The sequence below is a fragment of the Notamacropus eugenii genome, chromosome 1 (assembly GCF_028372415.1).
Source record: "Notamacropus eugenii isolate mMacEug1 chromosome 1, mMacEug1.pri_v2, whole genome shotgun sequence".
In the NCBI taxonomy this organism is placed as follows: Eukaryota; Metazoa; Chordata; class Mammalia; order Diprotodontia; family Macropodidae; genus Notamacropus; species Notamacropus eugenii.
Genome location: NC_092872.1, coordinates 262955250 through 262972731, shown reverse-complemented (window position 1 = coordinate 262972731; position 17482 = coordinate 262955250). Strand labels below are relative to the sequence as shown.

The following is a 17482-nucleotide window of genomic DNA, read 5'->3' as shown; positions in this document are numbered from 1 at the left end:
AACTATTTGCAGTGTAGACAATTGTAATCCAGATATCCTTCTTAGATATTTCCTTCTTGTTTATTTCCTTCTTGGATATTTCCTTCTTGGTGATCTTGGGCCCTAATCCTCCCTAATCTCTGTGTATCTCCTGTGAATGGTTGCCAATGTTGCACTCACTCTGATTTTCATATGGTGCTTCTCTGATGATAAAACGTTAAACTTGATTTGTCAACAACATTAGGAACGCAATAATCAGTGGAAGAAAACCCCTGCTTTCACCGCCTCAGACTTTTACTCCTCATTCTTTCAAACTAAATTGTTATAACCCATTATTCAACTTGCAATATTAGCATTATATTAAAAATCAACCCTCAACAACTGATATTTGGCCAGTGCCTGACTAGGATTCCTGGAAAAATGTGGAACATGATATTAGAGAGAAAGCATGATCCTAGTGGAGGGAGAGCTAGTCTTGGATGTAAGAATACCTGCTGTACCAGGATTACAGCCTTGGAAAATTTACTCTTTTACTCTGTGCATGAGGCAAGAAAGATTTTATCTTAGGAATGATTTGTAGTTGATCTTCCTCTGTAGAGTGTATTTTCATTATAATGGCAGTTGCTTACTCTAATATAATCATTATGCCAGACCTCACTCCCTCCCCCAATGCATACACACACACACATACACATACACGCACACACACACACACCAATTATATTTGTCGTAAGGGCTTTGGATTCTTGGAGTAATGAAAATGGTAAAGACTATATATGAGCACACAAAGAAAGAAAGAGCACTTCTAAAACCAGATGGTGAGTGATTGTATACACACTCATATGAGTGTATTTTCAGGGATGTCCTGTGTGCAAGGGTAATATATTTATACTGCAGCCCCAGTGACCAGAGTGCTCAAAGTCTAATGTGTAATTACTCTCTTTGAGCTACTCCACTTCCTTTTTAATTACTGTTTATTCTGTTTGATGTACCACTTAGCGGTCTAGGATTTGGAGTCTTGGTTCTGCATAATGTTCTCTGTAAGCTAAAGTTTCTGGGTCTACAAATAAGACCATTGCACTTCACATTTTTTCTTACTCCAGATCCTCTGATGATGGCAACTTTTCATCCTACCAGGTTAAAAACACCCACACTGCTCATGAATCTGGCCTCCCCAGGCTGTTTGTCCTTCATTCTCAAAGAAGATCGTGACACCAGGAAAGTGATTCCATAACTTGCAAGTGAATTGGATTTAAGTGAGAGAGGGCTGTGCAAAGTCACCAGCCTCACTCTCTCTTCTGGAGCCACCTGGGTCTAGAGGCAAGATATAGATCAGGATGACTAGAGATGCCTGCTACCTTTTCCCAAGCAATGCAGAACTGAAGGTTAGAAGAACTGTATGCATACTCAAGTAAAAATTCATCATATTCTCCCATGTGCAGTGATTTAGTGATAACTATTATGATGATGTCTGCAAAGAAAAACAAGCTCAAAGAGAGAAAGATCATCTTTAGACACACATTGATATTATTCCATGTCATAAACAAGAAACAAAACAGAAAATGGAATGCTAAGGATGGAACATCAGTCACAAGCCAACTCTAAATTCCCCTACTAAGCCCTCCGGACAAAGAGATGGAATCCAATTATAAGGATTTCCTCCTTCTATTTACTTAATGCTGATCCATGATGCCAGTTAGAGTTTGACAGTTCCATTTGTCTTTATGACCTGCCTTCTCCCAGTGGTCCTTAAAATAAACAAAATAATCCACCACTTTGAGGTCACTGATGGTTGACATTGTAAAAATTTAATGGCTCGTTAGGAGTCATTCTGCCCTACTCTGCAAACTACCAATTGAGCGATTTAAAAAGAAATCAGATTCACTTACACTATTCAACTCCCTCAAGTGAAAGTGTCAATTTAAAAAGTCTCTTGTTTATTTTCCACATTTTCTCATCAATGTAATTTTTCACTGTCCCCTTTCAGATTTCACCATAAGGGTGGAGACTGGTCTGCATCATGTTTGAAACATCATTTCTTTAAAAACTTTTTTTTTTTAATTGGGATAGATATCCCAAGAACAATTTTCAGATTAAAAAAAAAAGAATAGAAACCTTCATTCCTTTTTTTGTTTTTACTAGAACATGTCATTGGTATAGCTACTACATTTGGCTCACTCTAAAATTATGTAAGTAATTTAAATTTGATAAATGTAATAGATAATATCAGTCATATTTATAGCATCTGAGGGTCCTTTGTAGTCATCCTTCTGTCTTGTTCCTACTGCTACCTAGAGCTTATGATTTCCTTTACTTTAGGAAATACAGCAAAATTGAGATTCCTCAGAACTTGGGCAGACTAAAGAAACATCAGTCTCTTTTTACACTACTAAGCAGATGAATTACTATATTCCATAGTGGGACAACTACATGTATTCATGTGGATTATGGGATATTTCTTAATTAAGTGACAATGAGACATTTCCCATCTGAAGTTTCTTACGTAATTTCACCTATTTTCTTTGTTGTTTATTCATTTCTAGTCATGTCTGACTTTTTGTGACTGCATTTGGGGTTTTTTTGACAAAGGTACTCCAGTGATTTGTCATTTACTTCTCCAGTTCATTTTACAAATAGAAGAAACTGAGGCAAACAGGGCTAAGTGACTAGTCCAGGGTCATGCAGCTAATAAGTGTCTGAGGGCAGATTTGAACTCAGGAAGACAAGTCTGCCCAGCAATCTATCCACTATGTTTCTGAGCTGCTCTTCACCCATTATTTTAAGTCACAATACTAAACTATGAATGAAAATTGAATATAAATTCTTTGCAGTTAGATTCTATTTCACATTTGCATTTGTTTATTATGATTCCTAGCACATAACAAGTACTTAATGAATGGTTATTGACTGATTAATTGCTTAATGGATATTTTTAAGGTAATAGATCATAATTTTATAGACTGAGAGCACGAAAGGTTCTTGGAGGTCCTTTGTTACAACCACTCATTGTACAGATGAGTACTGGAGAAGTGAAATACATTCCACAAGGTAACACAGCTAGTAAGTATAAACATCTCAATTCAGTCTCAGGCCCTTTAGCATCAAGTGTCATTTTCATTCCACAGTTGGTCTCAGTTTTAAGATAACACAAGACTTTCAATGGGGTTTTCTCCCACTAGACTTGTGAGATAGGTAGGATAAGCATAAGTTACATTTACAACTAGGAAAAATGAGGTTTAGAAACAGTGACTTCTGCAAGGTATATTGTTAATGTATTTTGTTTTGCTTAATTTGAAGATCTTTCCCATCTATTAAGAGGCCCATGTGACCTGCTTAAAATCACATGGAAGACTAAGTCACATGTGGTAGGAGGAGTTTATTGATTAAGTAAAACAAGAAGGGGTGGAGCAAGAAGGGTGGAACAAGAAGAGGTGAAGCTGGAGCAGAGCTTAGCGGAAGTTGGTCAGACTTGGTCAGACTAGTACGATATGGAAGAGAGAGAGGAAGCAGGCAGCTGGCTGTGGGTGAGAAAAGACATTTTGCTTGAAGGTTATTTGTGGGAAGGTTTGTTAATGTGTACAGACTTATTGGTTACTATGATTGAGTTGGCTTTCTGGTGTTAAGATCTAGCTTTATGGTGTTGGGATCTGGCTTTCTGGTGTTGGGATCTGGCTTTCTGGTGTTTGAATAAATGTTTTGATTCTATCTTCCAAGTGAAAAGTCTGTTATATTTTGCATTTCAGAACTGTACTGGCATATTCATAGCCACCATAATCACTGTGAATATCACATTGGTACTACACAAGGTAACACAGCTAGTTTGTGGAGGATTCCTAGAAGCAATTAATCAGTAAGAATTTCTTGAATACTTAATCTGGAGCAGCTAGGTGGCACAGAGGATCCAGCATCTGACATGGAGTCAGGAAGGCCTAAGATCTAATCCTGCTCAGACAATTACTTGTTATATGAGTTGGAGCAAGGCATTTATCACATTTGCCTCAATGTCCTCATCTGTAAAATTAAAGTGATAATAGCATCTTTTCCTATAGCTCAGAAGGAGATAGGTCATTGTTAGACACACAATGATATTATTCTCTGACACGAACAAGAAAGAAAATAGAAAACAGAATGCTAAAGATGAAACATCAGACATCTGTCAACCCCAGATTCCCCTAGGGAGCCCTCTGAGAAAAGAGATGGAACCCAGTGATGAGAGTTTCCTTTTTCTATTTATTTAATACTGTTCCATGGTGACCCCACAGTGCTCTGAGTTGTGATGAGGATCAAATGAGATGATAATTGTGAAATGTGTAGTACAGTGCCCAGCATATAACAAACACTAAAGAAATGCTACCTATTGTACCTAGTATTACTGTAGATATTATTACTATGTGCCTGGTGCCAGACTGGGTACTAAGGATGCAATGTACAAAAAAAAAATACTAGTAACTAAAGGAGTAGACAATAAGTACATATTATACTTATATCCATATGTATGTATTTATCTCTATCATCAATATTTATACCATAAAGTTAATAGATATGTGCTTATGTATATACATATAGAAATACATAAATCCAAACTTACAGACATATATACACATATATACATACATGGGTACATAGTAGTTGAGAGAATCAAGAAAGGTTTCATGCAGTAGAAGTTGCCTAAGGTGCCTCTTAAAGGATAAGAGGGATGCTGTGAAGTAGAGATAAGAATGAGGTGCATTTAAATCATGGGGCACAGCCAGTGCAAAGGCAAGGTAAAAGGAGATGTCATACTATGGGGAACAAATAAATTTTGACTGCAGAAAGAGGATTGAGATCCATTGTCTTCCCATGTAATCTCTTATTCAATAAATTACATTGGCTTTCTACTACCTCTAGGATTAAATGCAGAAAACCCTTTTTGGAATTCAGAACTCTTCCTAACCTACCTTTGCCAGTCTTCTGGCACATTGCTTGCCCCCACAAATTCTGTGTTTCAATGACACTGTCCTACTTTCTGGTCCTTGAAAAAGACAACCAACTATTGAGTTCCTTGAGAATAAGAAGCATATTTTCCCTTTATATTCCAATTCTTACAACAATTCCTGGTACATTGTAGACATTTAATAAATGTTTGTTAACTGACCGAGGCTAGAAAGAGATGGATTGTGGGTAAGGTAGGTTGTGGTAGTCATCAAAAGCCAATCATAAAGTGACTGGGTAAAAGCCAGCATATTAAAATGTTGGAAACATTGTATGAAGAGAAAGAATAATGAATAATCCAAGAGAGTGAAAATAGCACTGAAAAGAGTAATAATGATAGTACATATGTGTGTGCACACACACATCTAATATCACTTTGAGATTTACAAACACTTTATTCACAAGATCTCAGTCTTCCTAAAAACCTTATTCAGATAAGTAATACTTTCATTATTATTTCCACATTAGAAATAAGGAAATTACCATGTTGGAAATGAGGCTCAAAGTGTAGATGTTAGTAAGAGAAGAAATTTAGAAAGAGACGAGTATATTTAAATATTTAAAAAAATAAGAAAAGGAGCAAAATAAGAGTTCTTTTTTGCATAAAATTTAAAATGTCAAGGCATTTTGAGGATAGTGGATTTTCTAGCCAAACTGCTCGTTTTTATAGATTCCTATGTCTGCCTTAGGGGGAAAAATGAAATGCAGATTGATTCAGATAATCTGATCATCTATTTTTTTTTTCCTGGAGTAGAAATATCACATAACTTCAAGTATTTTCTAGTAACAATTTAACACAAGTTGGTTTGAGGCCATTCCACTCACAAAGTACAGTAGAAGATTGGTATTTTAATGAGAGCAAATTAAACAATATGATTCATTTAACATAAATTCACTTTAATGAAAATGAGTCAGTAAATAAAACTTATAAATCATGTGATATTTGTTGTCTCAGAAACTTGTGCAAATCATTTTGGAGTTGTGAAATCATGTGATATTTGTTGTCTCAGAAACCTGTGTAAATTCTTTTGGAGTTGTGGAAGGAGAGGGATCCTCACATTTAATGGAAAGCACAGATGTTCATATTACTCAGAAACATATTACAATATAAATGAGGGTGGGGTATCAAAGACAAAGTAGAAATCAACTTGTTTCAGAGTTGACAAGAAATATATTCGTTGCACAGCAATAAGAGAACATTCTTTAAATTTCAAAGGTTTTAATCTTGCCTCTGTCACTTAAATACAATTATTATCTTTGTGACTTTGGGCAAGCTGTTTAACTTGTATGGTACTAAGCTTCCTCATCTGTAAAATGAAGGAATTAGATTAAGTGACCTCTAGATTGCCTGCCAGATCTAAATTTGTCATCTTAAAAACATCAGATAATGAGATCTTTTCCAAAATGAAAGTTTGTGGTCACAGAATAAAATTTTTACCACATTCCAAAGTGAAAAACAACACTTAAATTGCACTGGTATGAATCATAAGACAAAAAGCTGTATGTGACCTTAACAATCAGAACATCTAATTTCCTTCCAACTCATTTATGGAAACCAAAAATGACATGTCTACCCTCACTGATTTACTACATGGTACAACCAGTATCATCTATTTTTTTCTTAAATAATTAAAAATTTAAGTGATAAATCTTAATTGTACTTACAATATCTATTATCACACGGTTGTGTTTTTTAAGGCCAATAAAGCAAGTTTCATTTAGCAGTATTCATTTTGTAGTATTTTTTAAATGAAGATTAATTATAGGATTTCTTTTTGGTTCATTACTTGCTAAATTTTCTATCTAAACATTTCAACAAGAATTATTCACATAATATGATGGGAGGGGAAGTAAAAATTGTTTTTATTATGAAAATTTTATTATGATCCCTATTTCTTCATGAGTTCTGGGAAATCTCCAAATTTAGCACTACAAAGAAAATAGGATTGGAAAAAAGGCAATGACTCTGGAATTAGAAAACAAGTTCAAATCCTGTTTCTAACAGTACCTTGTGACCTTGAAAAAGTTGATTAACATCTCCAGCACTCATTTTGCTCATTTATAATGTGAGGTGTTCAGAATAAATGGCTTCTACAGGTTAATATTTTCATTCAGGTCGTAATTTTACTTTATACTCATAAAAAAGGGCTATCTCAGTGATGGAAGAAATCCTAAGGATATCTAGTCCAAACAGTATATGAAGAGTAGTTTTTCTACACCATTCCCACCAAGCATCCATTTAGATTTTGATGCAAGATCTACAGTGAAAAGAAAGGCATCCCCCTCTCCAGGCAGCCCATTCCATTTTAGATAACTAAGTATTAGGCAGTTATTTCTGTATCAAATTTAAAGTTGCCTCTATTCACCTTCTACCCTTCTTTCCCAATTTTACACTCTGAGGTTGATCCAAACAAGTCTACTCCCTCTTCCACAGGACAACCATTCAAAAACCTAAAGACAGCTCCCATGTCATATCTTCATTCCAAACTTATCACATTTTCTCCAATTTGAACAATTTTCATTTCCTTCAATTGATCGTTTTATTATGTGGTCTGAAGGCCCTTCTCCATCATGGTTGCCTTGCTCTTGAAGCTTTCAAAAAGTTTGCCAATGTCTTTCTAGAAATGTGACACATAACTAAATGCAACACATTGAAGGGTTTGAACAAAGCAGAGTGCAATGACTCCATTGACTCTTTAGTCCAGAACCCTTTGCCTCTCCCCATGGAGACTAATAATTCATATAAATCTGCTGAAGCATGTTGACATCACAATTCATTAAGACCCTGCTCCCCAATGATGTTCCTTCATATCCTGTGATTTCTTATGGAACTGACTTTTTTAACTCATCTTTTCTATCGATTGGTTCATGTAGGGGTGAGACATCTAGATCTGTGATATCTTTGGAAGAGAAGATTCCTAGACATGAACCTTATTGCACCAAAGCAGATAAAAATCTATTTAGCAGGATTAATCATAAAGAGTTGCCTAAGAGAAGTCACTGACTTCTGACTCACTGAGAAGTCAATGACTTTTCCATGATCACATAGCTTGTCTCAATCACAAGCAGGATGGAATCCAGGTTTTCCTGACTCAGAGGGTAATTCACTATCCAGTACATTACAATGTCTATTACTTTTTAATTTCTTTCTATTAAATATTCTCACATGTCAAGATCTTTCTATATCATGACTTTTGTCATCTAGTGTATCACCTATTCCTCCAAGCTCTATCTCATTTTCAAAAGTGAATAATGTCATTAAGGAAAAAAAAAAAGAATATTAAACTAAGGTTGGTCATGGTTCTGCTCTACTCAAGGTCTCTTGTCTCCTTGCTTTCTCTAGGACAAAATACAGACTTTTCTTTTTTTTTTTTTTTTTTAAAGTCTTTTCATGTGTTTATTTTCTACATCTCAATCCAGATTATAATTTCCTTAAAGGCAAGAGCTTCTTATGTTGTATATTACCCCAAAGAATACATAACACAGTACTGAATAGTGAATGACAAATATACAAGTAAAAAAATGAGGTAACAATAATTCACCCTTCCCAAACATTCATGTTCCCCAGTTACAAACATAAGATATATAAGCAAAGTTGTTGTTGATGGGAGATTGAAGTTTATTTACCAAGTGTATGTAAGTCATGCCAGACAAGAATGAAAAGATGCTATTTACATAAAATATCACAAGATTAAAAATACACAGTATTTGTACTTTAATACAAGTGTCCAAAAGCAAACTGTAATAGTTTGCAGAATACAATTAATTCTCTGCCACTAAGCATCGTTACAAAAAAAAAAAGAGCAAAATGTTCAAGGTTTTCACTAATTTAGAAAAGTAACCCAAAGATGTAACTAAAGTGGACATAAACTTTGGCAGCGTTATTTCCCAACAGTCAAACATAACATGGTCATCCATTTGTAGGTAAAGAAGCATTTCTTTCATCACATGTGTCAATCTGGGGACTTTCTTCAAAATCTCTGCCTACTTCTTCACCTCCAGAATCAGAATCCTCAAATTCAGAGTTGTTTTGTGGTTCAAAGTTTTCTAGAGATTGGCCAGTTAACCTTTCTATCATATCTGCCATATGTTGCACATGTCCTGCTAATTCTGCCAGTTCTTTATTTTCTTCTTTTAGGTGGGCAATTTAATTGTCCTTCTGTTCAATTTCTTTATGTAGTTTCTCATTTTCTTGTAGTACTTCATAAAGAGCCTTCCTCCGTTTTTCTGCCACTTCTTTCCAGTACTGAGAAGAGGGGTTTTCTTTAATCATGAGATCAAAAGCTTCTTGAGAGACTCCTTCAAGGTTTTCATTTTCACTCTGTTCTGGGTCTACAGCAACCTCATCGTTAGAAGGCTTGGATGTTAGTTGGTCATTCCAAAGCTTCCTTTTGGATAAAGCCTTGATAGAAGTTGACTCATTTACCCTGCCAACTAGAGAACCAGCTGCAGATGGCTGAATCATCTTGAGTGTTCATCTTGGTATAAGGCTGCCATTTGTGCTGTCCAAGAAGTAATTCTTTATAGCTTTTTTGGACCCTTCTTCTTTTGTCTGCTTCATTCTGGAATTCATCAAAAAGCGAAGAGTGGCGCCCGGCGCTGGCGGCGCACACTCACGCACGCGGAAGCGCGTCCCAAGGAGAGGCCAGGACTGCACCAAAGCCCAGACTTTTCTATGAGATATTTAAAGCCCTTCATAATGAAGCTGTGATGCACCATTCCAAGATTATATTACATGGTACTTCTTTTTGAGTATTCTACATTCCAACCAAACTGGCTTATATAATAGTCCTCACACATGACTGTTCATATTGCATCTCCATTTGTTTTTTGTTTTGTTTTGTTTTATTAATTAGGGTCATCCATTTTTTAAAAATCTTCTCTGCCCTTTGGAGTCTTTAGCTTCTTATATATTTAGCTCTAGAGTTATTTACTTTATAAGGCCATTTTTCATGTCTTCCTCTCCCCTGCCAACTGCTAATGTCTCCTTTCTACATCCCTGGATATTTTCTTTGATTAATTGTGTTTATGTTCTGTATTTACTCCTGTAGCAGTCCTTCAGAGCTACTTTTCTAAATTCCATCAGCATGATGGGGCTGAGTCCCCAAAATGGATAATGATTAATAATTTTCTCAGGGTTCTAGAGTTAAATCTGAAGGGTTGAATCCTTTGTCCTGTTCTTCGCAAGCCTTCCCATTAACATTAGTGAGACAGAATTCAATTAGTTTTTAGAAAACAGGTATTTGCTAATGTTGTAAAGCAAGAACAGATGGTATAAAACATTATTGCAAAGATCAGAGCATACTCTCCCCATAAGTACATATAGGTCAGTAAGAAGAGTAGACTCGAACTTTAATACAAAGGTAAGGAAATATGCATGACCAAAGAATAAATTCGCATTTCCTGGTTACTGGAAATCTTTCTGTCCTTCTTTCCTTTCTCTCTTCCTCCCTTCCTTTCCATACTCTTGAAATTCTCTTCTGGCTCATTGGGGCCATATTCCTTGATGCTGTTAATTCTATAGGTGGCTATGTTTCTCTATATGTTTCTATGTTTGTTCATATTTATCCTGAGTATATCATTATTATGTTTCTCTATACCTGAGTTTGGATGTACCTTCTATTGGATCAGTCTTTTTCAGTTACATGGTTATTGTTTGCTGAGGAAAGCAAGGTAGAAATTTTTTTTTTTTAAAGTCTCTCCTCTGCCCACTAGTGATTCTCTGAATTGAAGCTCTTGCACTACAGGCCTAGTGATTTTCATAAAGAATTGTTGATATGTTATGCATAATCTCAAAGGTGGGCCTGATTGTTTTAGCCATTTATAATATGTTTCCAGTGTGGCATCATCCAATTTCATCTAGGAATTTAAAGTTCTACAGTCATATCAGTTTGATTGTGATAAGATCACAGAAATCTTCCTTAATAATTAACTTATTCTGTTGATTGATTTAATTGATTGTCTGATCTTATAAAGGGGTCTTTGCCTTTAGTGACATTAATTAGAGTTTTAAGACAATTACATGAACAGAAATTGCTTTCCCTGAGTGAATAAAACTTCCTTAAATTCAGAGACTTTTTTTTTGTATTACCATCACCTTGGTTTTACACAGAGCTCAGTACATAGGAAATACCCATGTATGTCCATGCATTTCTCTATGTTTGTATATAAGTAGGTACATAAGTAGTATTAATTAATTAATTATTCATTTTTTACTTGAAACACTTTAGTGAGCGGAAACATTCATTATTCTCAATGCAGACTATCATAATTTAGGATTGCTCTCAAAGTAAGAAAGTCCCTCCCCTCATTTTATTGATGCTAAACAGATTGATCATTGACTTCCACCTGTATGTACTACTTCTACCCTCTTCTATTAAGAAGAATAAATCTAGCCCTTTGTTCCCCACAGTCTTTCAAATTCCATCCCTAAAGAGATATCTACAGAAGCCATATCTTCTGGAGTCCAATGACCAATGGTATGCATGTATTAAGCACCTGCTTTGTGCTGGGTTACATGACAAAAGAATGACAAAAAAAGTAACAATCTCCCACCTTCAATGAGCTCAGATTCTATAGAAAGAGACAACATGGTACCAAAAATTCCTCCTCTTAACTTTTACAACCCCACACAACCCAGCTTCAAAATAAATTCCTAGTTCCACTGGACATTACACTCCTGAATCTAACCAAAATGACTTCTCGTCTTCACTCATAACACCCCGTGCCAGAGCACTATGCTTTTAGACTTGCCATCCTCAATGCATGTCATCTTTATTTCTGCCTCATAGATTCCCCATCTTCCTTTTAGATTTAGCTCCTTCCTGAATCCCTTCCTGATTCCACTAATTACTAGTGTCCTCCTTTCTAAACTATGCCTGTATATAACTGCTTTCTATTTATATGCTCCATATAAATATCTATGTATGTGAATACATAGATATATAGATATATATTCACATATATTAGTTGTACTTCTAATCTCCTCTGTTATAATTTAAGCCCTTTACCAGTAAAGATTGCTCTGTTCTTTGTATTTGTATCACTGGTGCTTAGCATAGATGGTGGTTTACAGTAGGTATTTAATAAATACTTGCTGATGAATTAAAATAAATATGCAGATATTTGGCAGGGGACAGCTGCTAAGTTCATCTCTTGAAAGTTTGAATTGATTTCACCTTTGAGAAAATCTCTGAAATGCTATGTAATTTTAGTCTAAACCTGTTATTTCACTCATCTAGTGAACTCCTGGTAAGGAAAAATGCCTCCATTGGGGCTTATTGGCACACTGCTCTGTAACTACATACAAGGATCACTTTAAATTTACATATTTGTGATGATGAGTGATGTTACATATTTGTATTTGCCACTCATTAATTAGACTTCTAATGTAATATTCTTAAATAATTATCAGGAAAACTGGTAGGGTAAGTGACTTACATAGGCTCACACAGTCATTCTGGGCCGGAAGTAATACTAGGTCTTGCTCACTCAGAGGCTAGTTCTCTAGCCATGGCATTATGGATGTTTCTTGTTATATACATAACAATGTATATTATTATTATTGGCTACAATTTAGAAATATAATCTTGCATTAAGAATGTAATTTAAAAAGATAAAATACACTTAGAAAATCATTCACCATCATGAAATGACAATTTAAATTTATTAACTTTTTTTCTTGGTTGTGGTATTATATGAAAGATGTCTAAAAATGGACACAATCAGTTCAACTTTTTGTTACCCTCCAATTTTCCTGTGACTATAATGGCAATGATCTTTTGGAACTTCATTATGTCTTTGGTGGTACCATCCCCCTCGGACCAAGTCTTTTCATCTAGGAAGATCTCTAAAAGTTATGGCCACCATTTCTGCAAAGAGCTGAGAGGAAAGGGGTGTGTGTGTGTGTTTTTTTTAAATCACATCTGGGAAAAGATGTATTTTTAAGTCAGACCAGATTCAGTAAACACTTGGGTCTCGTTCCCATGGTGACCCAGGAAAATCATTCTTTGGTGAAAGATAGAGTTTTAAGGAGGTTTTAGAGAATTTTATTTTATCAAATTGAACATGGCATAGACTCCACATTGTTAATGGTGACCTTCAACATATTGCATGTAAAGAGAATACTTAAAATATGAAGAAGTATAACAACAATAACATATACATATATACATACACACACACATATATATATATACACAAAATAGATACATTTGCATATATATGTGTTTGTGTGCATGCATGCATGCATGTACATATTAGCTTCCTGGCAATCTTAAAAATAGAAATTTACAAAAGAGGTAGCACTACCTATGCTATAATGGATGAATGTACTCTAATAAGACAATATGAATCAAACACAGGAGAAGATTAAAGTACATGATGAAGCAAAAAGAACATAAGACTTGGAGTCAGAACATTTTTGTAGGAGTCCCCATTGTATCCCTTTTTCGCCTTTGGCAAGTCATTTAACTCAATTTTCTCATCTGTAAAGAGTATGAGGTCCCTTTAGATTTTAAATTTATAATTCTATTATTTTAATGAAGAAGTCTTTCTGAGGAGGAGGAGGGTGGTAATGATAATTGGGCTTAATTGAATATATCAATTAAATCACTCCCACTAAATTTAAAGGAGATACTTTAATGAAATTAGACTATGTCTCAATCAGACTTTAGACTATGTATGAAAGATCCTTAATTAAATGGAGATACAATTCAAAGGAGGCATGTCCTGATTGTCTGAGGGAAATTGTTGACAATCTAAGGACTGTTTATAAAATACCAAGCCCATTTTGGCTTGAGAGATTTCAACAAGAGGAGAGGAGAGAATGTTACAGCTGAACTGTGAATAAATAAATCATAGGAGAGGAAGAAACCCTGGGATTTTTGATCCAGTTCCCAAATTCTCCCACCCCACTTGTCTGGAGGACATGAAAATCAGATGGTGAAAATCTAAGGTCCAATATATTTCCCATCTTTTCATCAGCACCGTAGCTGTATCACTGGGAATATCCAATAACAGTATCTTTATTGGTCTGGATTCATGGGCATACCAGATGGAGATCTACAGCTCTACAGAGAAAGTTACAAATATACCCAAAGGACACATCTTAAGTAGTCTATCAAATGTACTATGAGGGGTCACAAGTTATTCCTTTGCTACATGTGCTTTCTAAACATGATTCTAATTTTTTTTGGACTCGTGTCCTGGTAAAAGTGCATCAGAGACCTTAAAGGCTAGAATGTTCAAAGAAATTATACCACATTGTTAATATTTTCCACCTTTCTAAAAACGAATTGAGGATGGGTGACTATATCAACTGATCATCAATAAGGGAACACACTGATGAGAGGCAGGAGCAGGAGTTAGTGATAAAGACAACCACCTAATCCTCGAGCTGAAAGGGAATATAGTGGCTGAGTTCTAGGGATCCAACTACTCAGTATGAGAGAATTGGGATTGTTATCCCAGAGTCTGAGTTGCAAACAGAATACAAAGAATACTATGTTTTTGTCTTTCTATCCTTAGATTCTAGCACAGCTCCTGATATAAAGTAGGCAATTAGAAAGTGCTTTTAACTGATTGAGTGATTCTCTTCAAATGTCCTTCCACTTAAAAGTCTAACTAAAGACAGATTTATGTAAGAGCTGATAGTATTAGGGAAAATATATTTTTTTCAAAGACTTTTATAAATACCTCATCTAGCCTGGTCATGAAAATATTTCCCTGTTGTAGTAACTGAGTAAATCTTAAATTTCTAATAAAAACTGCTGGCTATGACTTGAATAAATGCAAAATATCTCATCGTGGTATTATCAATAATCACTATTCACACTAATGGCCCCAGCATGTTTTTTTAGAAAAAGTAATTTGAATAAATTGGTGGAAATAAGTGAAGAAACTTCTTTCACATAAATAATAAGAATGTCAATAAAACATATGTACACCATTTACTTATAAGTCAGTGAAGGATGTTTCTATCATGGGACAGATCCATATTTCATGAGTACCTGGCACCTTTAGTCAGATGCACGATTCCAAGTGTTCTGTCTTCCCCATATGTTCTCCCCAACTACTGGGCAATTGGAGCCTATATGCTACATTTCAAACTCCAGTATGGTGGAGGAATGAAAGTAAAGGAGAAACAATTCACGGATTATAAACTGAGCAACCCCTGGTCCTATTTCCCACCCCACCCCAAAAGATGGGCCATCCCTGAGACTCAAAATCAATCAATACAGTACAAAATGTCAAATCAGAGGACTTAGATTTAATTACACTCTTTATTATGCAATGTCTATATGACCTTGGAAAAGTCATTTTGGGGGTTTAACTTCCTTATTTATAAAATAAGGGCACTGAACAAGATAGACTCTAAAGTCCTTTCTAGCTCTAAATGTATTTTCCTACCTTCCTATTTCTAACTTTTCAAGTGAGGTAAAAGTTTAAGTGAACCCTACCCCAGGGTAGCTGAGCATGACTGATTCTCCTAGGTCAACACCACATTCTTACACCAAGTTCCTGATTGTCTTTTTATTGATGGCACATCATAAGTCATTCCTTGATCATTAATGTCACCAGAAACGATAATAAAATTGTCTATTACATAGGTTTATGGGAACACATAGTCTGAGTGCTGTGTAATTATAAATTATGAGACTACAATTCTGTAGAGGGGTTTAAGTGGACTTGTAAATCAGGATTTCAGAAAGTTCCAATAAAGCCAAGCATAGAAAGCATCTCACAGTCATGTTTGTGCCTTGTTAACATAACAAAGATGCATCATTTCAATGTAATTTACACATAAAGAGACCTCTTTTGGTAGAATGGGGTGAGGAGCACACCACCTCCTCCATCCTTACACATCCTCACATATCCTCACACATCATCACACATCTTCACTGAACAACATCCTTCGAATCTAGCCAGAAATATTATTAGAGCAGGAAAAGTCTTCCCGGCTTAGATCCATCTAATCAATCAACAAGCATTTTTAAGTACCTCTTAAGTCCTAGCCCCTGTAACTGCCTTCTGTCACACTCATAGTCTTGCCCATAATGTGAACCCCATGAGGTTCCACAAACCCTCTATCAGGCAATTAGCTATAAGATGTAATTACCTATAGGGATTTCTGCTGCACATTTAATGATAAACAATTACAAAGCATAGAAGAAAAATATTTAATTAAGACTTTGTTAATGCAAATGTTTCTAAAGAAGAAAAAGTGAAGATAGCAAAAGCTAACAATATTAGTAATTTTACTTGCTGGTCTGAAAAATGATGTGACATAGTGGATAGAGAGCTGGCTAGGAACCAGAAAGTTAAGGTTTAAGTATTGCCTCTAAACATAACTTTGTGACCTCCCGGTGCTCTAAAACACTCACAAAGACTTTAAGTTGAAGAGAAGGTGCCAACTTGAATAGGTAGATGGAGTTTCATCACCTGGAAGTGTTCCAAACCAAGGAAATCATAGGTCTAGTTACTAGTACCAAGTAGACTATAAAATTCCCATTTTCTCCTCATGATGAGAGGCAGAGATTCATACAGATGGCTTGAATCTCACAACTTAGAAAACATTTATTCAGCTTCTACTCCATATTGGGTGCTGTGCTCAGCAATGGGCACACAGATAAAAATACAAGTTGACACTGTCCATTAGGTGCTACGGTTATTTGCTGCTATCCAAGAGAGAGAGTCATATAAGGTAGAATAAGTTCTAACTCCAGAGTTAGAAAACCTAAAGTTCAAACATTACCCTGTCCAGTTACTTTCCCTCCATCTGACTTCCAGTAAGTTTCCTGATTTGTCAAGGAAAGTTTGAATGAAAGGATATCTGAAATTACTTCTTACTCCAGATTTGGGGAATAATAAAAACATCCTTTAGGACATCGATTTGACCTTGAAGGTTATCTAATTCAATCTATCAATTCATAAGTGAGGAAAATGAGACCCAGGGAGGCAGAAGGGGTAGGGAAACAAACATTTATTAAGCACCTACTATGTGCCAGGCACTGTGCTAAGAGCTTTACAAATATTACTTTATTTGATCATCATAACAATCCTAGAGATAACTGCTATTATTATTCCCACTTCAGAGTTGAGGAAAACAAGGCAGACAGAGCCTCAGTGACTTGCCCAGGGTCACACAAGTAGTAAATCTGGGGCTGAATTTCAATTCAGATTTTCCTGAACCCAGGCCCAGCACTACATCTGCCAAACCACCTAGCTGCCAAAGAGACAAAGGGACTTACCTCAGGTTACATGAGGAGTAAGAAGCAAAACTGGGAGAGTCAAAAATCACATCTGGATTCTCTGACTGCAAATTCAGCATCTTTCCTACTGTTCCAGGGCTAGTGGCTAATATTTATCCCTTCATCCAGACTCACAACCTTAGTTTCATCATCTACTCTTCACTTGCACTCAGCCCAAAAATCCAACCTGTATTCAAAAGATGCCATACTAACTTTACCACATCTTTCATGGATTTTCCTTTGATGCTACAAACATAACTATCCATCTACCTTGGACAGGT

At 35.6% G+C, this 17482-nt stretch overlaps 1 protein-coding gene and 1 pseudogene across 3 annotated transcripts in view; both read right to left on the bottom strand.

Moving 5' to 3' along the window:
* Positions 1–17482, bottom strand: part of CTNNA3 (catenin alpha 3) — a 1968199-nt gene that overhangs the window by 279382 nt on the left and 1671335 nt on the right. The gene's annotated exons all lie outside the window — the stretch shown is intronic.
* On the bottom strand, positions 8642–9591 carry LOC140517498 (geminin pseudogene; annotated as a pseudogene).